This window comes from Anopheles coluzzii, chromosome 3 (assembly GCF_943734685.1).
Source record: "Anopheles coluzzii chromosome 3, AcolN3, whole genome shotgun sequence".
NCBI classification, from domain to species: Eukaryota; Metazoa; Arthropoda; class Insecta; order Diptera; family Culicidae; genus Anopheles; species Anopheles coluzzii.
Window position 1 is genome coordinate 77,236,723 of NC_064671.1, and position 18,479 is coordinate 77,255,201.

General features: G+C 42.1%; 1 protein-coding gene and 1 long non-coding RNA gene across 2 annotated transcripts in view; one reads left to right on the forward strand and one right to left on the reverse strand.

Moving 5' to 3' along the window:
- The window catches only part of LOC120956293 (oxidative stress-induced growth inhibitor 2-like), a 53,213-nt gene extending 35,901 nt beyond the window's left edge, over window positions 1–17,312 (reverse strand). Inside the window, exon 1 of the mRNA XM_040377675.2 lies at window positions 16,799–17,312. The gene's annotated coding sequence lies outside the window, so the exon portion shown is untranslated. The remainder of the gene's footprint in view (window positions 1–16,798) is intronic.
- A 341-nt stretch (window positions 17,313–17,653) lies between these two features.
- LOC120957971 (uncharacterized) lies at window positions 17,654–18,479 on the forward strand. The gene is made up of 2 exons (XR_005752000.2): window positions 17,654–17,723; window positions 17,803–18,479. It is a non-coding gene; the product is annotated as an uncharacterized LOC120957971 (long non-coding RNA).

Here is an 18,479-nt window from a genome sequence, read left to right on the forward strand (position 1 = left end):
AATGTAAGAGTTATGAGTTCCAAGAGTGGTATGAGTCCTGGGTCAGTTCCACTATTGGTATGAACTCATACCAGTATTGAACCTACACAGGACTCAGTTCATGTTAATGAAACGTTATGAATACTGTATCCGCTCTAGGACCAGTATGAGTAAAGGATTCAGTTTCAGAATCAGTATGAGTTCAGTATTCCAATTCCTGTAATGGATCAAAGTTAGTTTCTCTTAATAAGCCCCTTAGATTTAAAGGATATCAGAGAAAAGCGTTGCGTGTATCTATCAACTAACCAATTCAATTTAAAAATGACCTTTTTTGAATTGCTTACAAAGCATTAAGCTAAGCTTCATAATCATTAGTAGTCTATGTAGTAGTAGTCAGAATTCCACCTCGTACGACTTAACAATATACCTGCTAGTCAGAATCCCACCTCGTACGACTGAACAATATTCCTGCTACGGGAAATAAAAAAGTCTATGAAAGCCAAGTCCACTAGTGGGGCCCTTCACGATTCTAGTCAGCTTTTTGTATGAAGTTTGACAGTTGGCGGCTGAAATCATGTAAACACTCCATACAAAACCACACACAAAACTAACCTGCAATTTTCAGTCTAGATTATTCTAGCCTCAAAGCATGAACTAGATTCGAGTACCTGATCGAAAAAATGGCAAAACAAGATGGTGTTTACATTTATCCCAAGGTGCATTAAAGAGATCTGGTGAATCAAGAATCAAAGTGTATGTAGTCCAGGTGGTCTCAAAGCATGTTTTTTATTAACAAATTTGAATATCACTTTTTGACAGAACTGGTGACAACTTTTGTTCAAACAGGCTTTCTGGAGGCTTGACGAATACACAAAACACTCTTAAAATCTTCATTCAAAAACAGAAGTGATAAAAATCAGCCTTCTACATTCATACACCTTGGGATAAGCCCACCTGCATATTATACCCACTTAGATAGCTGCTCGAAACCTGCTATACAATGCAAACAGCTAACAGCCTGAAATTTCAATCTACGAACTTAAAACGGAAAGGGCCCCAGTGATAGGTTTCATGAATCTTTCGTTGTGATTCATTCATATGAATCTTCACCGTTGAATCTTCGAATATCGAAACGATTCTCCAAAGATGCACGAATCTCTAAAGATTCATGAACTTAGATGTGTTGTAGATGCCAAGTAGTCTCGAAAGCAAGACCACGTAGGATGTTACACCAAGAAGTAGTATAATAAGAAGCTCATGATCGATGACTCTTTGGAGATTTATGAATCCCTAGAGATTCGTGAATCTTTGGAGATATATGAATCTTTCGATATTCATTACTTTTGAGATTCATCAATTTTTGTAACCGAAATTCAGATTCTTTGAATAATTTCAAAGACACATTCTGATTCATGAATCTGAATCTAATTTACCCAACACTCTACTAGTACTACAATCAGGCCTTGTACATCAACGGGTTTTGAGACGGAGAAGAAGAAAAAGAAGTACAAAACAATGTTTCAGATGTACAAAATCGCTTCAAAATTCTGGAGCTCATATTTTTTCCATTCATATCGGTCCGTTACGTTTGAAGATGGAGGCGCCCCATTAGTCATAGCCCCATTAGTAAGTTCCCAAACTTCCACACATCACGATAATAGTCCTATAGTCGATCACAAATCCTTGTTCTAGCTTCGCAAAAACGGTAACATGAAAACTAAAATCTGTTATAGAGAATACAACAATTTTAAAAACATGAAATTAGAAGAAACTTCAAAAAGATATCGAATTAGATATTAGATATTAAATATTAGATATAAAATGTTTTTTACATGATGTCAAGTATTAAGGATTTTTAAAAGGCTATCCATCCCATATTAGTAAACTTGGACTCAATAATATGCCCGTCATTGGTTCAACTACTTACATTGCTCTTCCTAAAGCTAAAATAAAAGCTTTACAACAACGGAGAAATAGATAGCGAACACCAAAATGCTACTGATATTTTCCTACCCTACAAACAACTATTATTTGTCACCGAAAGTCAAAAACAATAGGCGTGCCCCCATCCGCACCGCAGAATGTACGAAATGTCTGCGCGATGAAACACATTCCACAAATCATCCGCAAAATGCCACCAAAAATGTCACAACAGCTAAAATCCAAACTATTAAAATACGTTCTCCTCGTTCCGTTTGCGTGCGGCATGAAGCCCTCCGAAGGGGGGGGGGGGGGGGGGGAGAGCAGAAAGGGAAGGGAGGTACAATTCTGAGTGCACTAGAACAAATTTGCTAGCGCCTCGCGCCCGTCGGTGCACTCTCACTCCGTCAGTGTTAATCAAAGTCAAAATTGCATCCATTGCTGTCACCAGTCATTTTCTGCAAAGCGAACGCAAACGAATTGCGTCAAACGGTAAAGCTTGGGCGGCGGCTGGGCAGAATGCAGAAGGGATAGGATTAAAAAAAACAGACACACACACACACAATGCAGCCACCAGCGTAAGCGTATGTTAGCTGGCGCAACATTTCGCTACGAACCAGTGCCAACGACTACGGTCCACAGAACTACCACTGTTCTCATTTTTCACCAACGTCCTCCTGTGCAAACGATTTCCCAGAAACCAACCGCTTCCGGGTGTAGGCGCGGAGTAGTGTGTGTGTGTGTGCGCGGGTTGATGGTTGACACAGATGGAAGATGGCAAACCAACTACGCACGATGGGTTGATTTATGTGCCCGTTGCAGCACACTACTGGCCGCTTGACCGTGATTTGAATAAACAATGCAGCCATCGTTTTTTTTACTATTATTAGGTTCTGCCGACCGAAAACTACACTACACAACAACCCAAGTGTGCACGGCCAATGTCACGAGGCTTGGGTATAGCAAGCAAAGGGAACGAAATGGCGCAAATGGTGCTTTTTTGCAATCCATCTGCACCTTCAAAAAATGTTCTAACACACCCCGCAAAACAACAGCAAACAGATGCAATTCGACCGGTTCGGTTGACAATGATAGCACAAGAACAATATTTAAAAAACAAAAAGACGGACACATTTCAACAGCAACCGAAACTCACAGCCGAAGGGACAGGAGAACGGAGATTGCCTGCAGTTGGAAGGGATCCTCACATCTTCCTACCGATTGCGTTTGCAGTGCAACTGCAGTATGCAGCAGCCGTTGGGGGGGGGGGGGGGGGAGTGAGCGAGAAAAAATAGTCTATCCCAAGCAGGTTCTCAACGATACCCCGTAGAGAGCTTATAACATGCGGGTGCAACTGTTCCTGCTGATCCACTTTTTTGGCAACCGTTCAAACGCCCCGGGGGCCAAAGTCGATGATGTGCAATAGGCCAACGAAATGTCGGCGCACAGTGAGCTCGCTCGGAGCTCCTGGATTGGTGAAGCGCAAAAATAAATAAAAGTAAAAAAATTGTGTAAATTATTCCATTAGTTCGAAACCGATGCACATTGAAGGTAAAACGTTGTAGTTCATTTTATGATCCAGAAAAAAAACAATATAAATATAGCACAGACAGGTTGCATGTCTAACTAATTCCTAACTTAACCTATCTTAATTTCTAATACTAAAGCGAACTTTTGAGCACATGAAAACAGATATTAGATTAAAATACAAACATAAGAAAAGAAGAGATAAGATTAGATATGATAGTCGGAAAAAAAGGATGAGAAAATAAAGAGGATAGGGAAGAGTATCAGGGAAAAGGATTATAAAGGATTATAAACGGGGTTGGGGAGGATCTGAGCTAGTATTAAAAGTGCGAACACACAGCAGAAGAGGCTAGTTGGAACCAAATGTGGTGTGACGAGAAACCTTGTTTAGTGCGCTGCGTGCCCTTAAATTTCTGGAAGGTGCGTACAAGCCAATCTACTCAAGGAGAGTGGGAGCATCGATATGCCCATTGAGCATGCGTCCGATGAATAGGACGCGCGCTTGGGAGCGTCTTACTTACAGGGATTCCAGACCTAGAAAATTGCAGCGAGATTCATAGCTGGGCCTAGCGGCATTGGGGCCAGCCATTCGTCCAAAGGGGTTCCAAATGAAACGCTTTTGGACCTTTTCAAATCTTAAGATCCATCCAGAACGGACTGGACCAACGACCACAGAAGCGTATTCCAATGTTGATCTAACTAAACAACAATGAAGTGACTTGAGGCAAAGTGAATCACGAAAATCTCTGTGAGTCTATATATAAGCCCCAGCGTTCTAGAATCACTTGCGACAACCGACTCTAAATATTCGTTAAGTGATAATTTATCATCCCAAAGGACGCCGAGATCACGTATAAGGGAGGTTCGAGACAGCACAGAATTGGAGAGCGAATATTCGAAATGAATAGGGTTGCGGTTATGACAGAAGGATTCACAATACAGAAGGACAGAAGGATCACAATAACAATAGGCAAGAAAATGGCTAACAAAGAACGAAAAGCACCTTATTTTTAACGTTTGAATTTAAAAATGGATTCTTTTCGGTTGGCTGTAAAAAAAACTAAGCAATATAATGTTTTTTTCCATGAATATGCTTGGAAAGGTAATTATTTCAACTTACTTGCACAACTAAATCTAAGACCTTACGAACAGCCTTCCGGAAGATATCAGAAATTTTCGCTAGAACAGACGAAGGCAAGCGTGCAGGCATGTTTTAAGGTTAGCCTTCGATTTTTATCAATTCCTCCGAAATTTTCGGGCAACATTGTTTGAGTAGAGCTTTAGGATCATGTTTGTCCAGAAAATGTCGACAGCTGGGAGATGTGGGAGAGGATCGCTTACTAGGGAGTCATACTAGGGAGTGCACGCAATTTCTGCTTTCTGATATGTTTTTTTTTTTATAATTTCCAGGTACCATTTCACTGTTTGGCCGGTTGCATCGACCTCCCGGTCAAGCGAACGCAGGGATGTAGCGACTTCTTCACCTTCAGCTTTCTTTGGAGCCTCAAGTCGCTCAGAAACGTCGACCATTCGGAACTGGGCTGTTTTTCAATGCTCAGATTGTTGTCTAATAGTGCCAGCATATTGTAGATGACGGAACAGGCTTATACGACGACCACAAACTACCGCACCAAGTCCGTTTTAAACACTAGAAGGTGTAGTTCTTTGAGCACGCCCACTTATAATCGAAGTCTCTTCACTTTTTGGAGCCATCACGCTTATTCGACTAATGGAGGTGTTAAATTTTGTCTACATGCTCATGAGATACTATTATTGAAAGTGCAATTAACGTTTCGTTAGTGTGGATGAAGATAAACACATTAAAAATCGCCAATTTTTGGTCATTTTTTATGAAAACCTTAGAAGTAAACGTTAGCTAGTAGCATTGCAGTATGGTGCCGTGACCAGGATATTGCTCTTTAATGCCGCAGCACGTGAAATGTTACTGAGTAAGACATTTTGTATACTAATATAAACGTTAAAATAAATTATAATTTTGCAAAACACATGTTTACGTGGAATAAAGATTGCAAAATGTTGGCAAAATATTTCAAGCGAAAAGAATAAACATGCCGAAAGTCTTCATTCTTTTTATGCGCAAAATAACTGAAAAAATAACCTCAAGATCAACACAATCCTATCTCTACTACGAAAAAAAGAAAATGCACCCTTTCTCACCCATTGTCCATGCGCGGCCAGCGATACCGATAGTTTCGAGCGCATTGCATCGCAAACGACGTGACGCAAAACGTGCACCACCACACCATACCATAGTGATGGCCGGATGGTGGATGGAGAGGAACGGGGAACAGTAGTGCAGGTCTTGGCGACGTGTCACAAGAACAATCATTGCTGCTGACTCTATTATTGAGCGTACGGCGACGTTCCCGTGCAACCCCCGTCCGTTGCGCAAGATACCGCCACCCCCCCCCCCCCCCCCCCCTGATGAAATATTAACAGGTGCTAATGCTGACCTTCGGGGTGGGGCCCCGGGCTGTTGAAATTTATTATTAATTTGTGAATGCCGCAAAGCAGCGAGGCAAAATGCATTTGCGAAACATTTGTGTGTGTGTTTCTTTTTTCTTCTCTTTTCTTTCTCTTAATTGCAGGCAAAATCCAAAGGCGAACACGTAACATTTACGAGACCGTCTTTATAGCTAATATAATGTCCAGTCGGAAATTTGAACTTGAAAAAGGTTTTCACTTTACATTCCCCCACCGGTTAGATGATTATCAGCAAGCATCACACCACCACCAACCCAACATCAAACGAAACAGAGTATTTTTTTTTACAACGAAAATAAAATGGAATTTTTACTCCACTGCAACCATATCGTTTCCATTTGTTAAAAATAAAAAGGAGAAAAAACAATAACAAAACTAAAACAAACGATTCCAGAGGGAAACAAATGCCAATCCAACTGTTTTACGAGATTTTTACACCTTCTCCTTCCCAATTTTGGCCGGTGGCGTAAAGTACCTTGCGCCTCCATTGCGCATTCCGGTCCGGGCCGGGGGAATGTTTTTTCAATTCCGGCTTTTATTGCTGCTTCTTATTCTCCACAATCGCGCACCGTTTGTCGGGCACCATAAATCAGGTGGTTTAATAGCCGGCAGTGGGACGGACCGGCATGAAAGCATGACGACCCTGCACACTCAACGCGCATCATTTGGCAGCGTGTCTTCGCCACAGCTTCTACACCCGGCATTCTATACCCGCACGGGGCAGCAGCTCGGTACCGGGGGGGGGAAGGCTAAAATAAAAACACAAATTTACGACCACACGAAGCTGATCGACGAGCCGCCAATTAATCATTTTAAGTTTGCGGTTCGCCAAAAACTACACCGGCATCTTCATTCCAGCCAGCGAACAAACCCACGACCTACTATATTCACGCCTGCCTCCCCTTTATCAATGTGTCATCGTTGGTTCGCACCTTTCTTTTATTGGTGGTAGTAGTGCGCCACGAATGAACATTCCGATATGAATTTAATATACTCTGTTCAGTTGCGATGCCCGACCCCCGACCTGGGTGTGTAAATGCTGGAATACAGCGAAGTAATTGCGTGTGTGCCAAATCTTCTGTAGCTGGCGCACCAGCAGCGACGATGATGCAGCGAGATTAATCAAAACAGCACGCGTTCGGCACACGGTACACGTGCCCGGTTTTACACGCGCGCGCAATAACCCGCTCGACACAGTGGGTTTTAGAGATACACATGTACATGGGCGAGAAAAAAATAAAGTGCTATTACAGTGGAATGTATATTTTTTTAAATGTATCTTTCGTTATGATTAAGGGATTAATATGAGGACGATTGGTTCAAAGGCCATCTGTTTGGGTTTGGATGTTTTTAGGGAGCTTGAAGCCAAATGATTCTTCATGAAGATGTTTTGGGAACACTGAAATCATTTAAAAATCGAAAGAATAATTAGCGTATAGATTCGAATGTTTAGCAACTAAAGATTGTTTATTTACACATTACAGGGTTTTCCTAGTCAATTTCCAATGTGTACAACATGTTTCATTGACTGCGAGATGTTTTCTAACAGCTGTCAAATGTTGTAATTGCATCACAATAATGTATCAGTTCTTCTACATGATTTTCAACATTTCGCAAGCTGGATTGTGCTTGACAGTTCTTTGTGATGTGTTGAAAATCATGTGCAAGAACTGAATTTTTATTTTCATGCAAATACACCTTTTGATAGGTGTTGAAAAACATCAGTGACTTGGAAAACCCTGTAAGACCCACATGTGCTAAATTCCAACATCATCCAGGTGATTAAATGGAACAAAGGTTTATAAAATCGCCTTGAAGGAGAAATTTCTCAATTCTTTTTCTATGCGGCGCAGTGATATTACTGGTCAAAATATTATTGGATATCATCTGATCTGCAAGATGTTAATACACACCAATCTGACATTTTATTTCCAACACAATCATTTGTAAATTCTTCAGCATGATTTTCAACATGACTCAAGCTGAATTGAGATTGACAATTCTATGTGATTTGTTGAAAATCAAGTGTAAGAATTGAATTTTTATAATGAATCAAATATACCATTCGACAGCTGTTGAAAATCATCTCGAAGGTGGCGAATACTGGATTTTCAGAGTTAATGGGTTCAAATTGTTCATTGATTGTGAGATGTTTTTCAACGACTGTTAAATGTTGCATTTGGATCAAATTACTATTTCAGTTCTTCCACATGATTTTCAACGCGTATCAAGCTGGATTGAGTTTGACAGTTCTTTGTGGTGTGCTGAAAATCATGTGTTGATACTGAAATTTCATTTTGAAACAAATAATCCATTTGACAGCTGTTGAAAAACAACTTGGATGCGATGAATAACTATGTGAAAATTGGAATTCGACTTGAAAACCCCTGTATTTACCGCCGGCACGATGGTCTTCAACAGCTATCACATATTGTATTAACTCCACAATACAATTTCAGCCTTTTTGCTTGATTTTCAACAGATCAATCCAGCTCTAGGCGTGCTGAAATCATGTGGATGAATTGATAAACAATGGTGATGCAAATAAAACATTCGACAGCTGTTGAAAAACATCTCACAATCAATGAAAAATGCTGTTGACATTGTAAATTGACTCGGAAACCCAGTATTGCGATGAAACATGGTGTTTTGAGAATAATTAATGAAACATTTACATATTTATGTTACGCACTGTAGGAGCAAAATCCAGTTCTTCCAGTTCCAGTGTTCCAGATTATTTACACGTTTTATCGTGTAATGGTTTAGTTAAGTAGGATTTTACAATTTATCTAAGAAAATTAATAGCCTCTCACATTCGCATTCCACGCTTGTTACCTAACACACGCCGTTTTGAACAACCAGGCAACAATTTTCATACAATCACAGCCGGGCCAGACCATGCCCCGCAGGCAGATAATTTGCTACAAAAACGGTTTCATCTAAATAAACCGACCGGCCATGATAGATTATTCAAAAACAATACCCGACGCAGCACCGCGAGCATTTCAGCGAGCGTTTCACCTGTACGCTCTAGTTGTAGCATTTAATTTCTCCGCCACCCCTTCCTCACCCTTTCGGCTGCATGATTTACCGGCTGCATTATGCAAATGACCATCAACCAGGGGCTGCACACGATCTGCCAGCCAGCGGGAGCTCCACGGTTCGCAAAACAAAACACCCCTTTAATGAACGTGCTACAGAAACACAAACTGTAGTGCTGTCCGAGCGCCTAATGCACAATCCACAAAGCAGAGTGAAATATTGTACCACCCTTGCAAAGGCCAGGGCATGAAGACGTTTTGTCTATTTGTCTATGCGGCATACCTTAAGGCACAAACAAAAAAATGCGCTGCTACAGGAGAAGGATGAGAGTAGCATTTTTTGGCTTTGGCTGCAAGGAAAACGCGCACACAAATTATTACACTTAATATGCTCCCCACACACTACTGATGCCGAATAATCCACCCGCTTTAAATTGAAATAATTGCCCTCCCCTCTGGCACAGTGAATATTGCACATACCGACGCCTGTTTGGGAAATTGCTGTCACTCGCTGTTTGCTTCGGCGGAGTATTTAAACTACAGTTACGGCGGGAGGAAGCGGCAAACGTAGCGTTGTTAACTGAATTAAGCTTGCGCTAGAGTGGGGGGCTTAATTAAGTTTGGAAGCGCAAAAGCGATATACGTATGTGGTATGTGCTGCTGCCGATGCGGATGCAGGTGCACCAGGAGACACCAGGATTTGATTACAATCACAAGCCACACTTTTAATCTGATGATGGTTTGTTGCAATGTGCAGAAGGACAGCAGTGCTGCAAAATGTCACTGTCGATGTCATAAAAAAAATCTGACTGAAACAAAATCCATATCAGCGTCACGTACTCAATTGTGATAATCAGAGGGTATACTCAGAACGGTTGGTGTGACTAATACATGCTCATGGCATGTTTGCGACCATCGCTTGGTCAGTCACTATATCACGACTTTTTTTTTGCTGTGATCAATTTTGCAAAATGTCACTGACATAGTCATGACAACGTGGCTGAAACAAAATAATGTCAGCGTCACGAGCTCTACTGTGATGATCAGAGGTGAGCCTCAAACAGTTGGTGCGACCATCACATGCTTGGTGACATTGTGTGCGACCAATTCTTGGTCAGTCACTTGGTCGGAACATTTTGTGTCGGTGATCATCACGATAGCCATGGGAGATGATATGCGGTGCTCGCGGAGTGGTTCCGAGAAACAAAATGAGCATATTTTCTCGCTCTGTTTGACCCGACAGATAATCGAGAACAGAGAGAGAAAGCATGCTCATTTTATTGCTAGAGCCCACACGCCAAGTATATTCCAAGAATGACGTGATTATCACCGACAGAAAATGTCATGACCAAGTGAGTGACCAAAAGTTGGGTGCTAAACTAAATGTCACCAAGCATGTGATTGATTCGCCAACTGTTTGAGTATCGTCACCGATCATCTCAGTTGTATACGTGAGCTGATTTGGGCTTCGTTTCAGTCAGAATTCAGAGTGTTGGTGATTGAAACAGTGGCATTTGGCAGCACTGTTCACAGCCAGAAAAAACATGATTATGCTTGCGCCGACATTAAGCTCAGCATGTCTGTTAGAGTTTCGCATTTGACTCAATCACTCGCATATCGCGTTCGGCATGTCATGACGCACTTTCATTGAGTATCAGCAATGAGCATTATGCTACCATATGTTATGTTCATTGTTTTCGATGGTGAAAATCTCGTGATGCTCATGACATTTTGCAGCACGGGACAGGTGTGTTTGAAGCTACAAATACAATTTGTAAAATGTCACCAGTGAATGATGATAAAACTGCTGTAATGAATGCATACAAATGTTCCTTTTCTTTTGTTTTGAAATCAAATTTAAATAAACCACAACCAACAAACTGTACTTTGGGAAGTAAAAAAAATCATGAAAGCAAATTCCATTACAAGCTTCTGTTTTTCTTTCATTTACAAAACTAATACCATTATCATAAAACATGCGTTGCTGAAAGTGTTTACCCACAAAACGGGACGATGATAAGCTGATAAGCGTCACGATCCACCGTCACGCTTGTCACTCCAGACGTTGGGCCCGACGATCGCGGAAAGATCTCGAGACTCGAGTTGTTTATCACAGTGCATGGGGGGAGGGGGCGGAAGCACAAACCCGTGCACAATACCGTGAGCCTGTGTCACCGTGCGGACCGCTCTGTGTCGTCCCTCGGGAGAAATGCCTTCTTCCATCTTTTTCCTCTTCCGACAAATGCCAACCTTAGAGAGGCACGGTTATTTACTAGCGGCAAAAAAAAGTAAAAATCGGGTGAAAATATATCACACGAAAGAAGGGAAAAAACCCCTCTGTTGCTGAGTAAAAACACGGGGAAAAGAAAATCAGCCAATGTGAGAGAGATGGCGTAGTATTTTTAGACGAAAACGGAAAAGCAAAACCTTCACATTTAGCAACAGTGACACAGGCACGCACACACACAGACACACGAAATGCTGCCCCTCGGGTGTGGTGGAGATAAGAAACAGGCTAGAAAAAAAAAAAACTGCAAAGTGGCCCAATCTATGGAGCAAGGATAAAACATAATAAGGCATAACGAGCCGTTTTTTATTTTGCGCTTCCGACGAACAACCTTTTCTGCAAGTTTTATGATACTTCCTCGCCTTCCCTACGCAACCGGTGGGTGCTGGAGGCGATTTATGAAAACAAGAAATAGATAAGTTTGTTCTTATCACAGTGCAAAAAGCCAAGCAGGCAGGCAGCAGTTTACAAACTCTCAATCACGTGCGCCTGTCATTTCGTTGCCAAAAGGCGTATACTTGCCATTAATTATCCAACTCACTCTCTTTCCCTCAGTCTTTTTGAGCTTCTGCATGTTTGAGTTAGATAAAACAATCAGTTAACGAGCGTGAAAGCCAACTATTTGCGTAGCTTTGACATTTTTCCACACCGACCGGCGGTACACAACAACCCTTTTCGATTCACCCTCGCGCGAAGCGGGAGGGATTAAATTGAATATACGCGGCTTGTGGTAGCGCGCGCCCGCGCTTGGAATGTCTCGTGTCGCGTGTTTTCAGTAACGCAGGACAGGGCGCGCGTTGAAGGAAAGAATCATCTTCCCACCTCGGAAGACACTCACGCCCGCCCGTGGGTGAAACGGTTCCGCACGAGACGAGTATTATTATCACCCGATGATCGGCACACCGGCGCAATGGAACGGAGAAAGCAGGAAATTTACGGCCAATAGAGAGAACAAAATAAGCTAAAAAGCGAGCCGAGGAGCTGACGAGCCTTCTTCAATCTGCTGCAGATGATGGGGATGATGGCGATGATTGTCGCCGATTGTGCAATACGTGTGATGTGCCGTGACGGAAGCGCACGGCTTTACCCATGTTTGCAGTTGTAAGGGATGAGATGATTGCGTACGCTTAAACTTAAGCTGATTTTTATTGCACGCCAAACCAAACGAATGGAGGTGAAAACTAGCAGCAAAACTAGGTTAAAGCTTGGTAAAGTTCTTGAATTGAGGACTCCAAATGATCGAGTGAGCGGAATTATTGAACGACAACTACAAGATAAACGTTGCACCCATGTTTAAAAATAGCTTTAAAATACGAAAATAAATATTTGAGGCAGATTATTTCATTGAAAACGAATAGAAGACAATAATATGTTTACTTAATTTTTTTTTTTATTTGGTTCTGTTTAGTTTTTCTTTTACGTGATACAATTATTCTGAGCCGCCATGCTGACCATGTGCCATTCGATACGAATGTAAAAATCGGCCTTTACACTGGCGTATAAGGATAAGGGTCCATCCATAAGTAACGTTACGGTTGCGTGTACTTTTAGGCCGCTTCCAGGCAAAAACGAAAAACACCACCGTAACGATGAATTTTGTCAACCGAACAATAACGCTTGTTATTGTAAACAATAAGAACGGAGGTTTGTATCCCTCAACTTTGTTGGTAGTTTGCACTGCCGATACTAACAGTTATTTCGTTAAGATTTCACTCGCTGACGGGTGGTCGAACGAAATCGGTTTACCAAAAACAGAATCGTTACAATGCGTTACTTTTCATATACAATTTTTTTTTACGATTTTTTTTTCGGAGTGTCTGGAAGCGGCCTCTAGCAATAAGATTTGTGCGTTATAGGCCGCTGCAAGACACACCGGAAAACCACCGTAACGATAAATTTTGACAACCGAAAAGTAACACTTGTTACTGTAAACAAACGAAAGGTGAGTTTTGATTTCCTCAATTTTAACGAGAATAACAGGAATATTAAAGTTTAATTTGTATTAAATTGATATTTGGCACTGCAGGAGCATGCTAACAGCATTTTTCGTTAGGATTTCGCTCGCCAACGAAATCGGTGTACCAAAAAAGGAGCGTTACAATGCGTTACTTTTCATCTGTCAATTTCGTAGCGGTGGTTTTTAGGTGTGTCTGACAGCGGTCATAGAGTGAAGAAGATACTCTCTATTATATTACTAATTATAAAAATAATTAAAATATGACTTATTCTAAGCAAACTGAATAACTTTAATAATTCATACTTTTCATTCATACGTTTCAAATGCTATGTTCATAAGTTTATCCTTAAGCTTGAAGTATTTTCATTTTATTATTTGACAACTTATGCGGAATGACAGTATGTTCGATAAATAACAGGTACAAAAACAAATCTAACTGCTAACAATATTTTTAATGCATTAGCTTCAAATAACATGACTCGAAAACTCGATGGACGGCCAAGCTGTGGTTGAAGCGTTTCTAGACCAGCGATGAAATTTGTCGTGCTCCAAAGGTATGAGACCTTTAAAAAGCAATGTAAAAAACTTTACGAAAAGAACCAGAACAACTTCTCGGATCATTTACTTAATTCAAAGTAAATAACGACCTTCGGTCCTCATCTAATCAACATTCATCTGTTCTTTATAAATCATAATGCACTAAGTTGCTTATAAAACGAACGTCAGATTTCGAACGACGGGTCGAAATAAGGAACGTTCTAGTAAGCCAGGTCGTTTATTTCCTCTAATAAAAATACGAACGTGAACCGCATGTCCAGCAAGTTCACAAAAAAAAGTTTATTTCAAACCAAATTTGTATGTTTTCGAACCATTACATTAATGATATATTGTGTTTAATTATTTCAAAGTACTTGTATAAGGCGTGTATACATGCAATCCTGTATATACAAGCCTTCGTGACCTATTTCAAAAGAGGAGGTAAAATTTCAAACATGGCATGGTACGTTACGTATTTTATGGATCAGCATCGTATTTTATGGAACGAGCCCCATTTACATGCGGTTTTACATTGGAAATGAGCCTTAAAAAACTCAATATTTTTTAAACTTTTGAAGGTTAAATACATCAAAACACATCGCAAGGGACTGTGGCTACGTCCTAAATCACAACCCGAGAGCACCACAGGACGTTAGTTAAAAGCGATTCTGAACCTTCCACTAACGAGCACAAAATGATTACGAGACGTTGTAAATTAAGTGACCCATTTTATCTTGCCAAAATAGGAAAAGCCACAGGAAACAAGTTCTTCTGAAGCAAATTCAACAATCCAATAATCTTGTAGTTTCGCTTGAATCACAATTACTAGGCGTTCTCTTTCTATGTGCTATTTTTTATGATTACATCCCAACAAGCACACCTAGATTAAACCCCAATCTTCAACAACGCCATGACAACTTTCACCCACCCTCGCCCGAAACATTTTAATATTCATCACTAAGAATTTGGACAATCCCGTCCAGCAGCAACATCATCATCATCCGCATCGTCACAGGCAAAGTGGAACAGGCCGGTCAGCTCCAACCCGGCCGCTCCAGTAGGTCAAAGGTTGGATGGGAAATAGCACAGCAAGCCCAGTAGCAGGAGCAAAACCTTGCCTTCGCCTGAACATAACCAAAGTCGTTCCGTTTCGGGGGGTAAACAATCATTCCATTCACATCGCGTCGAGCTTCACCCGTTCACCACTCGAATCGGAGGGATGCATTATTCAGCTGGCCAGAAATAAAAGCAACAAAACACAGCTTCCCCTAAAAGAAATAATAGAAAATAAACTGAAAAAACAAATCCCTACGCCAAGGAATTGGCAAATGTCAACCTGGGCGTCCGAGCCTGGTGGGAAAAGTTTTGTGCCGTGGAAAGCTCTCCTGTACCCCATCACCATTACCCCGGACACTTGAGCGCTCGTCCACTTTCGTTTCAATTGCAGCCGAGGGAGTTTTATTGATTTTCATACGAACCCTGCGGACCAGCTTGTGGGTGAGGCTCCCCACGGTATAGGTAGCCGCAAGGACTATCGACGTCCACTGTTATGCGCTGGTCATTGATTTAAATGGATAAGCCAGACGAAAGGCAACGGGGCTTATCAACCGGGGACAAAGCATGGGAAGCATGTCGGCAAAGCGCTTGTCGTTTATTCGTCGTTGCCCGATGGGTGGGCTCTTGTAATCGATATAAGTGCGTCCTTGTGGCTTACCTACTGTCCCGACCAAGCATTCCAGATTAACCAGCCAGCCGGTGTGCGAAGGACGATTTCATCAGGGTCATTCTTCTTTTCCACGCAAGTCCCACCAGCAACAGGTTGCCACGGAGGGAGGAAGAGTGAGCTGTGCAATGCTTGCTTCGATTGTGCTGTCCAAAAAACTTCCAGTCCAAACCTCAGACAATTCGCATCAAATATTCACGCCCGTTAAGTGAAATCAACTTTTAATTAAAAGCAACACCTCCCGGCATGGGACACGCAACGCAATATTTTTTTCGGGGCAAACGGAAGCCCGACGCCTATCTGGTAAGGTATTTAACTCCCTCGGGGCGGGGAGAAGGTAACATGAACCTAGAAATACGCAAGGTAAACATCAAATCCCCGCGTGGGGACAGAGGGAGAAAAGAAAAACGCAAAGGATCTACCTTTAAAACCAACTCCCCTTCATTTCCCCACACATACACACACGACGTAAAGCTTTCCAAGGATTGAGTGTGTGCGTGTGTGTGTGTGTGTGTGTGTGTGTGTGGCGGGAGGGTTATTTCGCACTTTTGCGCAACATTCCCGGTGGTCTCGGCTCGGTAGGTAAAGCGAAAAGCACGTGAATTCAGGCATGGCATGGGTCGGGTTGGCAAACATTGCGCGAGAGCTTCAAAGGAAAGCTCGGAAAATCGGCCCGGGATGTGGGCGTACGCGTGCCGCCACCAGGGACCGGAGCGGTTCACGGCCCATTACGGACAGGTGTGTGTGTGGGTGGGTTGGACCGCGTTGGGGCGGTGGTTCTGAATCGTACAATCGGGCGCAACTGCGCATGGCCAGCCGGTATAGCGTGTTTTGTTTCGGCACTGTTTGTAAGCCGTGGTTTCTTCCGCTCGTTTTGGAAGATTTGGTGTGCTGCCTTGGGTGTAAAAGCAGGGGTAATGGGCCAGCCAGAGGAGGACGCTGGCGGTCGTTATGGTCCAAAAATCTAGAAAGGTCGCACGGCCGGTATTGTGTAATTGGCCGCACAGCTACTTCGCCAAATACTTTCTCCGCACTGACAAGCAAGTCTAATGAGATTATTATTTCAATCCGTCGATGGGTGACGGTGTGCCCAGGGACGATGCCGGAAGTGTTGTTTTATTTAGGTTTTTTTTTTTGAGGATAGTGTAATGGGGTATGCTAAAAATAAGCTAACGCTGTCTACTTGTAAGCGTAACATGGCGAGCGTATTGCAGCATGGGAAATAATTTTAATTCATTATATGACATTAACTGGAAATAGATGCTAGAAAGATGGGGGAAAACCGAAGCAGGAAGAATGTGTTATGTTCCGGAAAATCTTACCATTTACGTAGCGTTATCGTAGAATCGAGAAGCAATTGTTTGCTTCCCTCACGTCGTCAATGTTTCGACTCGGGGTACCGGATAGACGCTCGCTTCTAGCAGTTTTCCCAGCTCTGCCGCTGCATTTTCATGATCCCTAATGAGGCAAATTGTACGGGCAAGCTTTTCAAACACCGACGACCCACTGGGCACACTTTAGTGACGCTTCTTTCCATACACAGTTTGTCCGAAACATGCGGCAGCCGGATGCAGTAGCCGGATGCCTTCGATTCCGATCAGACCGCGTTGCATCGCGTATGCACCGACGATGGACACTTTGCATCGCTGTGTTACACCGATCATTATGAATTACACACTCATTCTACTGTTCCCCTGCAACTCCTTACGCTTAATTGTTCAACTGTACGCTTCAGTTCAGTCAAGTACAAAACTTCACACACGAAAAAGCACAAAATTCACAACACATTTAGCGAGCATGCGATGGGAAAACGCAGTGGCACGCACACAAATCGGGCTCGGTGTTGTTTTTCCCAAAAAAAGAAAAGAAAACCACAACAATGCACCGTCAAAGTTTGAACGTCAACTGCCAACGTAGGGGGAATGGTGGAATTTTGAATTTTTTGCCGTAATTCTGGTAAAAAAGGTAACCTAAAGCGAAAAAACTATGTTATTTAAATTAATATATTACGATTTATCAAAGGGAATAAGTATAGAAGTTATTTTATTGTTTTAGAGGGAATTACTGTTGTTTTGTCATCCACGCGATCCCCGAATAACGCGGTAATTTTGGATATCCTGTCAAAGCGCGCCAACATGTCACCGGGAGGTTGTTTGTAAACAAAACTGAATTAGAGCAAAAAAAAAGAAAAAAAAATCTTATGCGAACGAAGCAATTGGTCGTTCATTTTTTCTTCTAGGACATCAAGTGAGTAATTTATTGTGAGTCTTCGGAACATATTTTACCGAAAATAAAATAATGAAATTCACGTCTCATGTGTTTACAGCAATCAGGTGCTAAAACAAGCTCGATCCGTTGCTACGAACGTATCCTGGAGCCGCTTTAGACGTCGTTTTAGTAGGAAATCCCTCTAACAAGGATGCTGTTGGAAGTGGCCATATTCAATTCGGTCGGAAAATAGAGAGCGGCAGCAACGTTAATTCGACGACACTCGTCTTGAGCTAACTTCCTGCTGGACGTTTCGTCCAATGGTACAAGTGTGGCTGTTTTGGCCATGTGGTACTCAATAATAACACGTGTGGTTTGCTCGGTTGATAACTATCAAGTGCTCTCTTTATTCTGTGCTCATCGCACTCTCGGATGCTGTGTTCGATGACACAGCACCAATACTTATCTAACAATCGCTATCGTTAGAAGCTCACTACCACAGGCCACATCCAGCTACACTGTAAGCCGTGGTATAAACAGTACATTGCTGATCCTTGCTGCAAGGACACGCACAATATCCGGAAGATTGACAATAACCGATCTTACGGCGAGACACGCAAAGCTCTATTTAATTCCGAGATTTGTAAGGCTCAAGGCCTCGCACCAGCGTATTACGTAAACACTCGAGAAATTTGCTGAAATGAAGAAATGGTTGAAATAACCTGAATTGTCCGATCAATGTAGAGTGGAATTATTGTGTTTGGAAATAAAAAAAAAGTTCAATATACAAAACTA